This window comes from Aotus nancymaae, unplaced genomic scaffold (assembly GCF_030222135.1).
Source record: "Aotus nancymaae isolate 86718 unplaced genomic scaffold, 86718_ANA_hifiasm-v0.15.2.pri h1tg000036l, whole genome shotgun sequence".
NCBI lineage: Eukaryota > Metazoa > Chordata > Mammalia > Primates > Aotidae > Aotus > Aotus nancymaae.
Genome location: NW_026988450.1, coordinates 29276352 through 29294455, shown reverse-complemented (window position 1 = coordinate 29294455; position 18104 = coordinate 29276352). Strand labels below are relative to the sequence as shown.

Genomic DNA, 18104 nt, shown 5'->3' with positions numbered 1-18104 from the left:
TTGGGTCTGTTGGCAGAAAGAAAGGGAACAATATTCCATTTGTGAGTGAAAAGAGGACACACGATAGAATGGTTTAGAAATGGAAACAATGCTCCACATAAAGGACTGCTCTTGGCTTCTCCCTCCCTGCACCCCACTGAGTTATTTTGAACTGTCAGGACACTTCCCTCCATCCATTGTCCCAAGGAGCCAGGAATGGTTTCTGTTGACTGGTTTTTAAGTTTCGGCCAATGTCACTATCAACTGGAACATCACAAATTAAAAAGCACGATGGCCCTAGGATGCGGATACAGAAAGCGAACATACAGAGAAAACGGAGAGGGAAAAAAGAATTTGAATTTTTGCTTTCTGGTTTCAGGATCAAGAATGTGAGTGTTGCTGGGGAGGCTTGCTGTGTTATGAGTCATATTGTGGCGGCTCTAGGATCAGTAATGAAAACATTACTGTGATGAGTGAGGTCTAGTCCCTGGCGGGGGAGTGTAGAGAGCACAAGGGCCTGCCTTGGGCTGGCAGCAGCAGATACACAAGACAAAACAATAAATAGTGAAGGTGAAGAAGGCAAGGAGGAAGAACTTAGTAACCCAGAGCTCTTTTGCCAGAGGAGAACAGCCTCTTTCACAGCCGCCTGCTAACCACTGGAAGTGGTAGGAAGGCAGGCCAAAAGAGGTTCTTTATAAAAGCCTAATCCCAGTTACGAAGTTTACAGGCTTCACGGGAGACATTTTGTCGTGTGTCATGCCACATGCTGTTTGAACGAATGAGACTCCACAAATACCTTATAATTTAGTTTCTCTAATAATCTCAGTGGGGCAATATCTTTTATCCTCAACTCTATGACAGATGTTGTAAGGGAAGAGATGGAGTCACCTAGCCTTGTGTGTGCATATGTTCTGTTAAGACATAATTAACATATGTTACCGTATCTCAGTTTGATGATTTTTTTGTTTTGATTTTTGCTTTTTTTTGAGACAGAGTCTTGCTCTGCTGCCCAGGCTGGAGTACAGTGGCGCGATCTCGGCTTACTGCAACCTCTGTCCTTCCAGGTTCCAGCAATTCTCCAGCTTCAGTCTCCCAAGTAGCTAGGATTACAGGTGCGTGCCATCACACCTGGCTAATTTTTGTATTTTTAGCAGTAGTGGGCTTTCACCACGTTTGCCAGACTGGTCTCGAACCCCTGACCAGCCTTGGCCTCCCAAAGTTCTGGGATTATTGGCATGAGCCACTGCACCCGGCCACTCAATTTGATGAGTTTTGACAATTGTATACATTCATGTGACCACCATCCAAAATAAGATATAGAATATTTCCATTATTGCAGAAGGTTCCATTGTGCTCCTTTCTAGCCTTCCCCATTTCCCATCCCCAACAAAACAACTGGCTTTCTGAATTCTATCGCTGTAGATTAGTTTTGCCTGTTCTTGGGTTTCATGTAAATGGAATTGGATGATAGGTAGTCTTCCCCTTCACGTGATGTTTTTGAGATTCAGCCACATTGGTGTCTGTATCAGTAATTTGCTTTTTTGTGAGTAATATTCCATTATATGAATGTATCACAATTTATCCATTCTTTTGTTTATTTCCTGGTGATAGTCATTTGGATTGATTAATATTTGCCTACCATAAATAAGGGTCTCTGGAGTGGGGAGGACATATGTTTTCATTTCTCTTGGGTAAATATCTAAGAGTGAAATTGGTAGTTCATAGGATCAGTGTAAGTCTACCATCATAAGAAACTTCCAGACGGTTCTTCAAAGTGGTTGTAACATTTTGCATTCCCACTAGAATGTATGAGAGTTTCAGGTATCCTGCGTCTTTGACCACAGGTAGGGTAGGGTTGTCAGTCTTTTTTGGTTTAGCCATTCAAGGGAGTGAAATGGTATATCACTGAGGTTGTAATTTGCAACTCCCTGATAATATTGATGTTGTGCACTTTTGCAGCTGCTTCTTGGCCAATCATATTTCTTATTTTGTGAAGTGTTTATTCAAGTCTTTTGTCCATTTTTTGAAGTGCTATTTGCCTTCTTATTGATAATGGGTAGGAGTTTATATATATATATATATATATTTTTTTTTTAAATAAAGACAGAATCTCTTTATGTTCCCAGGCTGGTGTTGAACTCCTGCCCTCAAGCAATCTTCCTGCCTTGGCCTCCCAAATAGCTGGGATTAAAGGTGTGAGCCACTGTGCTTATTATATATTCTAGATATAATTTTAAAATTAGGTTTATGTGTGTAGTTACCTTTGCTACTCTGTGGTTTGTGGGTTCATTTTCTTAATGGTGCCTTTTGAGGTCAGGAGATCAAGACCATCCTGGCTAACACAGTGAAACCCGATCTCTACTAAAAAAAAAAAAAAAAATACAAAAAATTAGCAGGTGTGGTGGCACATGCCTGTAGTCCCAGCTACTCTGGAGGCTGAGGACAGAGAGTCACTTGAACTTGGGAGGTTGAGGTTGCAGTGAGCCGAGATCGCGCTACTGAACTCCATCCTGGGTGACAGAGCGAGACTCTGTCTCAAAAAACAAAAACTGGGAAACAGGCTCATACCTGTAATCCCAGCACTTTGGGAGGCCAAGGCGGTTGGATCATCTGAGGCTGAGAGTTCGAGACCAGCCTGACCAACATGGAGAAACCCCGTTTCTACTAAAAATACAAAAAAAAAAGGTGTCTTTTAGTGAACACATGTTTTACATTTGTATACATATGTTCATATCTTCTGAGTTGGCATCTCCCTCTGTCACCCAGGCTAGGGTACAGTAGAGCCATCATTACTCTCTGCAGTCTTGAACTCTTGGGCTCAAGTGATCCTCCCATCTCAGCTTCCCAAGTAGCTGGGGCTATAGGTGTGCACCATTACACTCTGCTAATTTTTAAACTTTTTGTAGAGATGGAGTTTTGCTATGTTGCCAAGACTGCTCTGGAATTCCTGGCCTCAAGCCATCCTCCCACCTTGGCCTCCCAAAGTGCTGGGATTATAGGGGTGAGCCACCATATGTGGCCCGCAAAAAATTTTAATTTTATTGTAGTCTGGCATAATTTTTTTTTTTTTGGTTAGTGTTTTTTTTTGTATCTAGCCTAAAATAACCTTTGTCTACCTCAAGGTTGTAAAGATAGTGTATGTTTTCTTCTGGATGCTTCACAGTTCTTGGATTTATATTTAGGTGTATGATCCATCTTGAATTAATTTTTTTTTGAGATGGAGTCTTGCTCTGTTGCCCAAGCTGGCATGCAATGGCACGGTCTTAGCTCTGCAACCTGTCTCCCAGTTTCAAGAGATTCTCCTGCCTTAGCCTCCTAAGTAGCTGGGATTACAGGTGCACGCCACCACGCTCAGCTAATTTTTTGTATTTTTAATAGAGACGGAGTTTCACCATCTTGGTCAGGCTAGTCTTGAACTCCTGACCTCGTGGTCCACCCGCCTCGGCCTCCCGAAGCTCTGGGATTATAGGCGTGAGCCACCGCACCCGGACCCATCTTGAATTAATTTTTGTATATGAAATAAAAGAGGAATCAAAATTTATTTTTCCTCATATTGATTTTCATCTGTTCCAACAAATATTTCTTGAAAATACTTTCCTTTTTGGATTATTTCTGGACTATTGTGTTTCATCAATCTATTTGCATAACTCTATGTTATTATTTGTGTGTATGTTTTAAAATTCAGAATGGCAACTCTTTACACTGCTTGCTCCTCAAACCTAAGCATACAGTCATTAATAGTGTCTTATATTTGCTTGATACTTTTCAAGGTCTGTAGTTGGCTTATAGTAGTATGTTAGTAGTATTAATTAAATGCCTCTCATATATCAGTATTATTCTCTGCTCCTCTTTTACATTATTCATTTAATAGTTATAAGCCCTTTCACATAGGTATTATCTGTATGTTATTGATGAAGAAACAAAGGCATAATTAAATAACACCTAAGATCACACAGTCAGTCCTAGAGGTGGGATTCCAAACCAGCTCTTAGAGTTTTTGCCCCTCTCTCTGCTAGGGGCACAATGTGGTAATGTGATCTACTTGTAGCCAAAAGGTGCTCCTTGTACAATTTAGAAGGTATATTGTGTTAAGGTAAAATCTTAACTGTATATATATTTATGCAGCTAGTATTTGTGCTGGGTTTTTTGTTTTGTTTTGTTTTGTTTTTGAGACAAAATTTCACTCTTGTTGCCCAGGCTGGAGTGCAATGGTGTGATCTCGGCTCACTGCAACCTCCACCTCCCGGGTTCAAGCGATTCTCCTGACAGCCTCCCAAGTAGCTGGGATCACAGGCGTGCACCACCGTATCTGGCTAATTTTGTATTTTTAGTAGAGACAGGGTTTCTCCATGTTGGTTAGGCTGGTCTCAAACTCCCAACCTCAGGTGATCCACCTGCCTTGGCCTCCCAAGGTGCTGGGATTACAGGCATGAGCCACCGTGCCCCACTGCGCTGTTGTTTTTATCAGTGTATTGAGAGAAACTTTTGAATCTAAAGAAAAAAAAGGTGAAAAACAAAACAAGACATATTTGATGCTGTGGGAAGAAAGTGTTAGAAGTGAAATCTAATTGTTCATGACATGGAAGGCATAAACAGAGCAGCAAGCTGAGGAATCGGGGGAACTGAGGAAAAGTGGGTCCCATGTGCATTCTCACTGATCTGCCTCTTCCGTGGTCCCAGGTGTCTAATAAAATGAATAAATGCTCAGAATGCTGCCCCCTGCCTTTCTTTCTTGGGTCTGTAAATGACTCCAGTGAGGTGGGAGGTCCCCTCCATTGTTTCTACTTGGAGCCATGGACTCTTTAAGTTTTAATTTAAAAAAAAAAATAGAGCACCAAAGACATTTTCAAGAGAAGCCTTATGTTGCTTCTGAAAGCATTACAATGTAATCAAGAGTTTGCCTCCTTGAGTTCTTTGTAAGTTTGGTTGCCTAGAGAAACAGCCTGGCGGCCTCCAGGGTCATCACTGTGAACAAACAGCAGCTCCGGTGGGATGGTTCACACCTCTTAATCACTTCCAGCGCCAAGACTGCAGGAGTCAAGTGCACAGGAGGAAAAGCGCTAACCTGGTCGAACTAGTTTGACTTTTAAAATGAACCTGAATCATGTTTCTGCTCGCTTTTAAAATATTTCTGGAGTATCATTTAAATGCCACTTTACGCTGAGGCAATTCTTCTGAATGACCAGATGTTAAAAAAATAATAGATCAGATTCTGGTTCTGAATTTTTTCAGCAGCAATCATGAGAGTTGAGTTTTCATTCATTTGTCTGCTCATTCATTAATTCATTTATTCATCTATTCATCATCCAACAGGCATTCGTTGTGCTAAATTCCTTGTGCTAAATTCTGTTTGATGAATATTTGCAATCTTCATGTTATTGTTCAAGTGATCGCCTGTTTTTTGAGAAACAACAAACAGAAATAAGATTATGAAGGCCAGGCATAGTGGCTCATGCCTGTAATCCCAGCACTCTGGGAGGCCGAAGAGGGTAGATCACCTGAGGTCAGGAGTTCAAGACCAGTCTGGCCAACATGGTGAAACCCCATCTCTACTAAAAATACAAAAAATTAGCCAGGCATGGTGGCAGATGCCTGTAATCCCAGCTATGAGGCAGGAGAATCACTTGAACCTGGGAGGTAGAGGTTGCAGTGGGCCGAGATAGTGCCACTGTACTCCAGCCTGGGTGACAGGGACTCTGTCTAAAAAAATAAAAGAAATAAAAAAAGATTATGACTTTGCATAGAAATCAGTTGGGGGATGGAGAGGAGACAGAGAGGTCAGGATATTTTAACTATAAAATATACAGGGCCAGGCACAGTGGCTCACACCTGTAATCCCAACACTTTGGGAGGCTTAGGCAGGTGGATTGCTTGAACTCAGAGTTTGAAACTAGCCTGAGCAACATGCTGAAACCCCATGTCTACAAAAAATACTAAAAATTAGCCAGGTGTGGTGGCACATGCCTGCAGTCCCAGCTACTTGGAGTCTGAGGTGGGAGGGTGGCTTGAGCCCAGCAGGCAGAGCGGCTTGAGCCCAGCAGGCAGAGCGGCTTGAGCCCAGCAGGCAGAGCTTGCAGTGAGCCGAGATCATGCCACTGTACTTCAGTCTGGATGACAGAGCCAGACTCCGTCTCAAAAAAAAAAGTGTACATATACGTGTATATATACATATATATGTATATATATACACTTTTTTTGAGACATATATATGTATATATGTATATATATACACTTTTTTGAGACAGAGTATATATGTATATGTATATGTATATATGTATATACATGGCAGAATATAATTATTCTTATGGTTCTGTTTCAACAGTACGTTACCTTGGAATATTAGTCTCTGGATTTTAATGACATATTTGATTTTAGAACTCATCAGTATTTTTCCACTGGGTGGATCAGTACCTTTTGGGTGGCTTTGAGTACATTATAATATTGTAGTTTGCTTTTTGTGATGTAGTGAGTATTTGAGGGTACTGCAAGGCGAGTATTTGAGATACTTCATTTTTGAAATATTAATAATATCCCCAGTTTCATAAGTTGGTTATGAATGTAAGACTGACAAACAGATCTGACTTTTTGTGGAGGGGGTGGTGGGCAGGAGCAGTATTAAAATTTTCTTCTAAGTTTCTCTAAGTTTCACCAAATAACAGAGGCCTGTGTCTGTTGGTCAGCATTACTGGTTTGTGGAAGTGGCTTTACCCACTTGTATTTGCTCACAGTCATTTTCCAAAATACTTTTAGGTTTTTAGTTAAAGTGCTGTTGCCATGCCAGGTCCCTGAATTATGGCGGATATCTGAGGCCAGGACCAGGGACTGCCAAGGCTAGGCTGGGAATGGAACAATAGGAGAGCCAGACCCGAGAGCTGGCAGGACCCGGGAATGCTTAGAAACTAGCAGTTAAAGATGGAGTCTAGGGAACAGTCGAGAGTCACGCAAATGTTGGAGGTGCCCTTGGCTTCATAAGAGGTCGGGAGGAGCTGGCTGCAAGTAGCCTTTGAAATGGTGCCGAGTTTCTCCTCTGCCAGAAATCCTTTCCCCTGCACTCACTGTGTCAGGCGTGCTGAGCAGGGGAGCCCTGTGGGAAGATGGCCACCAACTCTAGAGAGGGGACCTGTGTGGGCTGCACAGGATTCTGGGGGGCTGACTAGCAGGGGCAGCAGTACTAGTCCTCTTACTCCTGGTCCTGTGCTCCTTCTAATACACCATGCTGCTGCTTCTGATCTGGAAAGCTTTTCTGATTCAATGGCGGCCCCTCATCTTCTTCCATCTCTAAGGAGATTAGTTAGTTACAAGGCAGGAAGTTGAATAGCGTCAGGCTTTAATCTCCTGGTTATTCTGAGGCTGTTTGATGTTAGCTCTTCCTTCAGACTAGGGCTTTGAAAGGGCTTTTTCTTTTTTTCTGTGATAGAGAAATGACCAGGACACAGCCATATATTAAATTCCGAGGGCCCTCACATCTGTTTGCTTTGTGTATCTGTGTACAAATATACATGATGATTCTTAGAGAACTTTGCTTTCTTTTTTCTCTCTCTCTCTTTAATGCATTTGTTTCTCGCTTCTGTTCCCTTTTAGCTCATTTTTATTCCATTAGGTTATAGCTGGGCTGATACTCTGAGGGTGCCTTCTCAGTCTGTGGGGTGAATCCAGGATTAAGAACACAGAGCCTGACAGCCCCGTTAATTGTTTACTTACTTACTGTTTAACACATAATATCAGGCTTGTTTCTCTGTTTCCTAGCAGCTGGAGTGAGAGATCCTCCCGCTCCACCATAAAACCTTCCTGCTGTAGCCTAAGGTGACATATCCAGCCTGAATTTTAGATTCTTACAAAACAAGTTCATATTTAATGTTTTGAAGAGCATCCAACTAGAGTAATAAAATACTATTTAGAACCAGTTTCTAGGGGTTCTATTTTACTAAAAAGAGAGCAAACTGCATAATCGCCACATCAACTGTTCTTAAATGGCGTATCAAAGAACTTCATAACACTGAAAACGTCATGTTTTTACTTGTTTTACAAATTCTATGATCAGTTTTATGGCATGTGTTTGTTTAGTAAATGTCTGATTTTACTCCGTAATACAAAAGTAAAAGCCACTTCTGTTTCTATACCATTACATAAATGTCGATCGTAGGTGTCATTGTGTCATTAGTTCCTATGTGGAATATGGGCCACAGTATGTGGGCTGCACCCCTCACCCATCGAGGTTTCCTTGACAAATAGGTATCATGATCTTTCTGTGAACAATCATACATTCCTGCATAATTAATTGAATCTTTGTGTTGTCCAAGAAAGAAAAACCCAGCTTTAGGATTTTAGCTTGGCTGAGCAGAAACAGCATAATGTTTTGCTCACAGGCTTCCAAGTTTGAATGTGGTATCATTTTTTCAAGCGATAATGGGTTTATCGTTCTGGGTTTGATCACCTCTGCCCTGTGATGTTTTCCTTTGATTTTCAGAGCACTCCAACCATTGTTCAATGGAAGACTCAAAAGAAGCCCTGTGACTCTGGAGCTCACATCTGAATAAGACAGTTTCGAAGGAGAGGGAAGAGAAGTTAGATAAAGATGAGAATTCGGAAGTGGAGAAGTAAGGTGAGAGTTTAGGGCAACATGCCTGCCTGGTGTATTCTAGAGATGCCAGCAAGTCCTATCACAAAAACCTGCAATTAAGCCTCAAAGCACGACAAATTTCCCTCTTATCCAGAGAGAATATTATATCTTTCTAAAGAGGAAGCATATGGAAGCTGCTGGGAAGGCCTTCCAGTGCGATTAAAAGGCAGATAGATCAGAGAACGCAGGGCTCCTGAAGCTGTCTGATCTCTTGCCTGTGATTTGTCTCAAGTGCAACTGACAGCCCCAACTAGCAATTACAATGCAGAGACTGGTATAGCTGGAGACTGGTCCAACAGGGAGGGAAGGCTTGACCATTTACATGCAGTTAATTATTAAGGACTGTCAGATGTCAGAATGGGAATTGGTAATATTGTGGTTAAACGCCCACCACATGTCTAATTCGAGTTGTGCCCACTACCTCCAGCACCAGTTCAAATTAAGTCTACATTAATGTCTGATGACTCACAGCTGTGCAGCATGCGACTCCTTGTACTCTGGGGGTGGGAGGGGGAATTTGCATACCAGTTAGTGCCAGATAATGATTATGAAAGATGTGCACTTCTCTTTGTTGGAATAAGTACCATATCAGCCAAAGCGATCGTTACTGTTTTAAAGCCATCTTCATGCTTAAGAAAATGTTGATCTGTAAATTAGCTTCTTGGTGCAATGAATTTAGTTTAAGAAAGGCAGTTCCAGGTGAAACAATTTGCATGTTGTCAATGGCTGCCAAATAAGCCCCATAGAGATCAGAATATGGCCAAAAGAGAATTGAAATAAAACCTGTCTCTATAATAATTCTCTTTTAAGCTTGATGGGAGTTTATGTTTTGGGCTGCCAAAATACTCTTTTTGTTTTTTTTGGATGATGATGATTTTGAATATGGTGCTCCGAGTGGGCCCTGGAGCTGTGGCCATGGTGTCCACCTGCCTAGCATTTGGTGAAGGGAGTTTTCTGGGGGTCTTCCACCATGCCAATGATCTCACAGCAGGGTTCTACCCATCCAGACAGGCAGAGAGCAGGTGTCACTCGGCTCAGAGGTGCACTCTGATGGTGGCCAGGGACTTCGGAAGCATTGAGAGCGATGGCTGATTTCCAGCAATCCAGAGGGCTGTATGGGGAACCCCTCATGCAGAAATATTTTGGGGTCCTGGGCAAACATATGGTTTTGTGATATGTGGTAAGCGGAGGGGAATGGAAATTGGTGGTGGGAGCCAGGTGGGCATATTGGCATTCCATGCTCTTGGCCATTCCATGGGCTGGCTTGCAAGAAACTCCACGCTAAAGAAGCTGGTGTTAGGCATTATTTCTTATGAAAAAATAAGTACTTCTGAGAAGACCAAAACAGGAATGTTTTGTTTATAAAACAGATGGTATAGACTGTCCTTTATTCAGAAATCATACCATTTTGCACTTTATAAACAAATTGATATGAAATCATTTCAAAAACCAAGTCAGAGCTTAAAAACTCATATTCATTCTTGGTACTAGAGGTGTTTTGTTTCCTTTTACTTAGCTAAAAATAAACATATGTTTAATAACAGACAGATGAAGGAAAAATAGGCCTTTGATAAGGTTTAAGCATTTTCAGTCACGACCAAGGAAGCATTTAGAAAATACAAAAGGGTGTGAATGTGTCACATGCTTGGGTTTCATGCTAAACAGACAGCAGGAGCTATGGAATGGAGACCTCACTTGGGGCCAAGAGACTATCTGTTTCCATTGAAGTTCCTAAAAAAACCCTTTGTGGGGAGGCGGCCTCCAAGTAGGAGCAGAGGGCCAAGTGCAGGCCTTAGCCTGGGCACTCTGGTTAGTGTTCCATTTCTGTCCTCCAAGTGGGTGATTAGAAAGCCCAAACATAATGATCTGTTATGGACAGAGATCACAGTGCCTGCGGTTTCCAGAAGCTGCTGCTGACATGGTCTTGACAAGAGCACCAGTTCAGGGGTCACTTGAGTTGGAGCTATGGGCTTGGCGCTGTGAGAAAACTTCAGTACTGGGGACTGTTGGGCATCACAGAGTGTGAAGTTGCTTTCTTTCTTCAGGTGTTTTGTCTGAGCTAGATTACTGCTTCTCTCTGCTCATCACTTATTTAAAGTAGAGTTATTTCCTGCTGGTACCCAGAGACTTGGTCATGACTACTGAAACCATAATGCTTCCTAAATAATAACGGCATACTGACTGTACAGCAATAATTCTGCCATTCGAGGCCCATCTGAAAGCAACAAGTATGCAGTATGCCTGCAATGCTTGCGTGATAGGACACCTGTTTGCAAGCTCACTTTTCTTTTTGGTCTGTTCCTCTGATTTCCTGTTTTCAGAAACAATAAATAGCCTGCCCTTCTGCTTTGTTAGCAAGTTTTCTGTCTTTCAAAACTGTAAGTTTGATGAGTTGTTTTAGATTTAATGCCACACTTCTTAAAGGGCCTGACTTCCTAGGTGGTAGATGCAGTAGAAAGACTGGGATAGAAATTACATTTGTGTCCTTATGTCTACTGGGTCCTATGAAAACTGGTACCCAGGAAAAAGGATAAATATTTGTCCCAAGATGATGCAAGTTGATAAATTTTTACTAAATTAAAAGGCAGCCTGCAGGAGCCACAGAACATACCAGTCAGTTTTGCTCTGGTGCTAGATATGGTGCCTTGCCTGGGAGTGAACTAGTTCCCCAGTCCTGAAGAATGAAGTCCACTGGGGTTGACGGGGTGACATTATCAGTTGGGAGGGATGGAGGGAAGCTGCCAAGTTTGGCCCAGCCTTGCCGTTTCCTCCTTTACCAGCTGGCCGGCCTTGAGCAAGTTATTTAGCTCTTTAGAAGAATCTCAGTAACTTGCTTTGCAAAGTCGAGGAAGTAAGAACACCCTCATAAGTTTGTTATGAAACGCCGTGACACAGTACACATGGGCATTATCCTAGTGCAGACACATGGCAAGAACTTGACTGATGTGCCTTTCTTTCCTCTGTCTTTCCCCCATTACTTTGTATCATAGTTATCTTAATGACAATATCTTTTCTTTTAGTTTGTATACAGAGTTTTCATAATAGTTTCATGCAGATGATTATTTTTGACAATGTAGTTCTTACTTTTTTAGCTCTTACCGAAAGTGTCACCAATGTGTTTGTAAGGTAACTATCTGTTTTATGTTTGTCTTCTTAGTATGTAGTAGCTGTTTGAGGACAGGGCCCATACCTGCCTAGTTCATTTCAGTATTTTTGGTGCCTCCTGTTACCTGGCACAGAGAACACACTCAAAACCTTTGTTGGGTAAATAAACGAACTCTTACAAAAACCCATACTCTCATGGGGTAGGGGAGAGAGTCCCGTTAGAAACATGGGTGCTTGGTGGACAAACAACGACAACAAACATACAAAAACCCTGTAGCTGTCCAGTCTCCCAGGTCTTCTGATTTCTGCTCTAATAGCCAATAAGCCTTGTTGCTTCTCAATGGCACTGGGTTTTCTCTGGCATGGTCTTGTCCAATACTTAGGTACCTGAGCTAGGGGTCAGTTCGGATGAAAGGACAGCAAGAACAAACAGTGAAAAGTTCATTAAACTACAAGCCTTATAATTTCTGCTTGGAAAATCTTGGGACAAATTAACCATGTGCCTTAATTATCAGCCTCATCTGGGTCATGTCTGCTCTAGGCTTCAACCCTGCTGAATTCTCTCTCATGTCAGGTTTTGTGTACATGACATTTCCTTTATCTTTATCCTCCATTGATACACACTCCCTGCTCTGCTTGCCTGACTCCTGTGTATTCTTCAGAGCTCAACCCAGAGGCCCCGCTCTGTACCACACACATTTAGGTTAGGTCCAGTTTTAGGTGCTTCCGAATTGTGTATTTCACCCTTTAGCTAAAGTGTATCATGCTATATTGTAATTTCCTTACTTATCTGTGTTCTTCTCCAAGCCTTAAGCCTCCAAAGATCAAGAAATAGGTTTATTTCATATGCTTAGGACCTGGAAGACTGCCTGGAATGAAATATTTGGTGCTCAAAAAATTTTGTCAATGGAAAGTCTAAGGTAGAAGGAGAAAGTCCCATGTAAATTCCTCTCTCTCACTGATAACCACTTTAATTTTTGGCAAGACAGATGACATCACCAACATAAAGACAATATAACTGTGTGTGTCACACAGACAATATAACGATATGAGGATTAGAGAAAATATATTAAAATGATGAAAGGCAACAGACTTTCAATTTCATTTGCAAACTAAGCCATGCCATTTACTTATCTTCCCCACTATGGATTGGCTTTTTGAAAATTAGATCAATGAAATTGGTCTGATCCCTCTGGAATTTATTATCCACACACTATTTGGATTTTTCTTAATACAGTTTTTAATCGTTTTTTTTTTTTTTTTGAGACGGAGTCTTGCTCAGTCTCCCAGGCTGCTGGAGTGCAGTGGCACAGTCTCAGCTCAATCTCTACACTGATTATTTGAGTTGCATGTGTCTCCATCACTTTGGTTCCATTTACAAAAGGAAATGAGGCCCACTCGCTTGGATACCTGCATTTTTCTCTGGTCTCCAGCACAGGTGAGCAGCACAGCCCTCATGCATCAGATCTTAGACAGGTTCTTTAGGAGCCTTTCAGTTAAGTGAAGTATGAGAACTTTCAGGGTTTCCAGGATCTAAGCAACCAGGAACAATTCCCCACTGTTTTCAGCAAGACAAACAGAAAAAAAAGAGGGGAGGGGAGAGAAAACCCTGGTCTCTGATAAATAACCTTTCCATATGAAGTGCACATCAGTCTGACACAAGTAATTAGCTGTCAGGTGCTGGGCTTTGCTGTCAGAGGCCAATTTTCAGATTAGTGTTAATTGCAGCCCCCTCCTCCTCGAGGGCCTTTGCTCCCACCCCTCAGCCCTCAGCAGGCTCCCTTCCCCAGCTTGCTGCCAGTGTGACTGTAGCCTAGAGTAATGGAGCTGGCAGGGTGGAATCAATTACTGGCCAGTGAAGATTTTCCCACAGGTCTGGGCTTGGGAAAGGAGGGCTATTCCTGCTGCCTAGACAGCTGGCCTGACTGTCCACTGGGAAAGGAGCCTACCCAAGGAGAGAGAGGGGCTTGCTCAGTGATGAACCGCTGACAGCCCATACATTATTGACAGGATTTGGCAGAGAAGGGCCTCTGCTACTTCTGCTTGTCCTGGTTCCCTTTGAGTTTTGTGCCTGCACTGACTACTGCTTTATCCCAGCATCTTGCTGCCCATATGAAAATACACACACAGAAAAACCCAGTACCTATTTGTTTATGGTCCTTTGTCCAAGAGGAAAAAGAAAAGGAAGATGGGATGGTGTTATTACAGTCTAGCAGCAATATTTGGAAATAAATTATTAGTGCAATTTTTGTACTTAAATTTTTTTGTCATGATGAGAGCCGTGCTTTGTATCATTTTGGTTCAGTTGTAGTCACCCCATGTAATTCATGATGGAACGTGTGCTGGTACCACCTGAGTTTTATGGTCACTTGCAAAGTTTTGAGACATTTTAAAATTTAGTCAGAAGATTCATGTAGGATTGCACTTAAAAAAATCCCAGGCCAGGCATGGTGGTTCATGCCTGTAATCCCAGCACTTTGGGAGGTTGAAGCTGGGGCAACATGGCGAAATCCCATCTGTACAAAAAAATACAAAAATTAGCCAAGCATGGTGATACACACCGTAGTCCCGGCTACTCAGAAGGCTGAGGTGGGAGGATCGCTTGAGCCCTCCCTTATGTGGGAGGTCGAGGCTGCAGACAATAATACAGTTTAGCCTGGGTGACGGAGCAAGACTGTCAAAAAAAAAAAAAAGAAATCCTGCCCCAGGTTTTCTGCTTAGTGATAATAATAAAATCTACATGAAGATGTTTTGTGTTTTGCTCTCAATTTCCACTATCATTTATGTCTTTATCTGAAATTTTGAGCAAGAATAACCACTTGAATGTAGGCAAACTAAAACCCCACAATGTTTTAATAGTACCACTGACTATTCAAAAGCACAGAGTTCATATTAAAGTACCAAAATCCATTTACAATAATATAAACATTTCAGAGTAACTTTAGTCTTTGAAAGATGCATTTAACTGTTCAACTTTCCATAAAATAGACATTAAAACAAGACAAGAAAAGTACACTGAAAGAATGATATAGAAACTAATGATAACAAATTACAACATTTATACAAGAAAATCTTTTCTTAATAACCTCCTAATTGATTTCCCTTTTATAATATGTTGTTTTAGGAAACTAACATTCAGGTTAAATTTTTTTCTTTTTCTGTTTTGTACATAAAATTCTATGGATCTAAGAGAAAGTTTAGCTGTATAATTGGAACAGTCTTTGATTACAGTTACTCAGTTCAAAATTAAATAAAAGTGGATAAATAAGCATGAGTGTGGAATGTAAAAAAAAAAAAAGTGGGATGTTGCAATAAAACAGGTTCGTATCCCTTGAGTGGCAAGTTTCAGATGCTAGGCCTAAAAGGTCTCTTGAAAACCTAACAAATGGGATGAGAAATGCAAGTTTGAGATTCACTTGGCCAAACCTCCTCTAATCAAAGAAAAATGATCATGAGAAAGTTCCCCTAGCTCTCCCTTGTAAAAAGTGATTCCCCGTTCTTTGCCCTGGAGGAAGGCTGGAGTTTGGGGGGCATAGGAGGTGAAATTAAGAATCAAGAATGCTCCCATCTATTCTGTGCATGGGAGGGGAGGGCTAACAGGTGACTTCTTTCAAACCACACCTGAGACAATGTTAAATGATTCTAAATCCTGGAATGAGGGGTTTGTGACCAAAGTTCTGTTGTGGAATGTCCTGGTTAAACTCTATGAAATCTTGAATCCTGGGTGACTGACATTTCAAATGATGTCAATAGTGTCCTTGCTTTATAAAAGTCCTTATCTAACCCTAGAAGAAACCCTAGGCAATACCATTCAGGACATAGTCATAGGCAAACACTTCATGAGTAAAACACCAAAAGCATTGGCAACAAAAGCCAAAATTGACAAATGGGATCTAATTAAACTAAAGAGCTTCTGTGCAGTAAAAGAAACCATCATCAGAGTGAACAGGAACCTACGGAATGGGAGAAAATTTTTGCAATCTATCCATCTGACAAAGGGATAAGTAATATCCAGAATCTATAAAGAACTTAAACAAATTTACAAGAAAAAAACAACTCATCAAAAAGTAGATGAATGATATGAACAGACACTTCTCAAAAGAAGACATTTATGTGGCCAAAAAACGAAAAAAAGCTCATCATTGCTGGTCATTAGAGAAATGCAAATCAAAACCACAATGAGATAACATGTCTCAGTAGTTAGAATGAAGATCATTAAAAAGCCAGGAAACAGATGCTGGCAAGGATGTGGAGAAATAGGAACGCTTTTACACTGTTGGTGGAAGTGTAAATTAGTTCAACCATTGTGGAAGACAGTGTGGCAATTCCTCAAAGATCTAGAACCAGAAATATCATTTGACTCAGCAATCCCATTACTGGGTATATACCCAAAGGATTATAAATCATTCTACTATAAAGACACATGCACACGTATGTTTATTGCAGCACTATTCATAATAGCAAAGATTTGGAACCAGCCCAAATGCTCATCAATGATAGACTGGATAAAGAAAATGTGGCACATATACACCATGGAATACTATGCAGCCATAAAAAGGATGAGTTTATGTCCTTTGCAAGGACATAGACGAAGCTGGGAACCATCATTCTCAGCAAACTAACACAGGAACAGAAAACCAAACACTGCATATTCTCACTCATAAGTGGGAGTTGAATAATGAGAACACATGGACATAGGGAGGGGAACATCACACACTGGGCCTTTCAGGTGATGGGGGGCTAGGGGAGGGATAACATTAGCAAAAATATCTAATGTACAGATTGATGGGTGCAGCAAACCACCATGGTATGTGTATACTTATGTAACAAACCTGCACATTCTGCACATGTATCCCAGTACTTAAAGTATAATTAAAAAGAAACAAAACAGCCCTATCAAATCATTCTGCCTTGGCTGGGTGTGGTGGCCCACATCTGTAATTCCACCACTTGCACTTTGGGAGGCCAAGGCATGAGAATTGCTGGAGGCCAAGAGTTCAAGACTAGCCTGAGCAACACAGCGAGACCTCATTTCTACTAGAAATTTTAAAAATTAGCTGGGTGTGGTTGTGGTTGTGCATGCTTGTAGTCCTAGCTGCTCAGGAGGCTGAGGTGGGAGAATCCCTTGAGCTCAGGAGTTTGAGGTTGCAGTGGGCTGTGGTCATTGCCACTGCACTCCAGCCCAGGAGACAGAGACCCTGTCTCAAAAAAAACAAACAACAATGACAAAAATTAAAACCAAATTATTGTGTGTGTTTTTTTAAAATCTAAGATGGAACAGTAGTTCTGTGATGTGATTCAATCATTCAATTTCTGTTTTTAGAACATTGACCAACTTTGTCCCATGATTTTGTTGGCTGCAAAATATTATTCTCCCTATTTTGAAAAAAATGGAGCTACACAGCAGGACTAAGGCCTGCTCTTCTGTGCCGCTGTAGTGTCCTAACAAACCTATTAGACCATTTATTACATTCTAAGGTTCCCAGACACTCACCTCCTCCATCAGAGGCCCTGCTGCCCACTGGGGCACTGTTTGAGGTGGGTCAGGTCTGTCAAGCTACTCATAGGACAACCTTCTCTAAATTTCAAATGATGGGGTGATATTTGGGGACATCTTCATCCCCTTTCTTTCTGAGATCAAGAGCTGTCACTTACTTCCAGGACTCTTCTTCCATTTAGGAGGAAGGAGAAGTTACCAAATACTCCAGTCTTCTATTAAGATGACACAGTGTGGCACAGAGAGAGGCAGGAAAAAGTTGTTATCGAAAATACTGGGCTATTTTGATTATTGGGAAGCATTTTAAAACAAAAGCTTTTGGATTATATATTTATAGAGATCATTTACACTTTGGTCATTCAACTCTATAATAAACATATCTATGTAGCAGGAATAATGTCTTTTATAAACATTCAGTTAATGCTTTTGAATTCCCTTCTTTGCATCTCCTACCATCTGATAGCTTCCCACCCCTAAGGAATCAAGTGAAAAGGGCAGATAGGGAGAGCCCTTAACAATGAGCTTGACTGGGTGCAGTGGCTCATGCCTGTAATCCCAGCACTTTGGGAGGCCAAGATGCGGGGGGATCACCTGAGGTCAGGAGTTCGAGACCAGCCTGGCCAACATGATGAAACCCTATCTCTATTAAAAATACAGGAAATAAAAATAGCTGGGCATGGTGGCAGGTGCCTGCAATCCCAGTTACTTCGGAGGCTGAGGCACGAGAATCACCTGAACCCAGGAGGCAGAGGTTGCAGTGAGCTGAAATCACACCACTGCACTCTAGCCCGGGCAGCAGAATGAGAGTCCATCTGTCCAAACAAACAGGCTTTAAACCAAGAAGAAAGGGGGATTGTTTTAGGTTCCTTTGGCTCTTCATTAGTCCCTGGAGAGCCAGCTTTT

The 18104-nt window shown here is 41.6% G+C and overlaps 1 long non-coding RNA gene across 2 annotated transcripts in view; it reads left to right on the top strand.

Annotated features, from left to right (window-relative positions):
- The first annotated feature begins 978 nt into the window (after positions 1-978).
- The window catches only part of LOC105716352 (uncharacterized), a 58864-nt gene continuing 41738 nt past the window's right edge, over positions 979-18104 (top strand). The window contains exon 1 of one of the 2 annotated variants that reach the window (XR_010345495.1): positions 979-1091. This is a non-coding gene — a long non-coding RNA (uncharacterized LOC105716352). Of the gene's footprint in view, positions 1092-8324; positions 8582-18104 lie in introns of those variants that run through there. The other variant, XR_010345496.1, reaches the window with a different exon arrangement.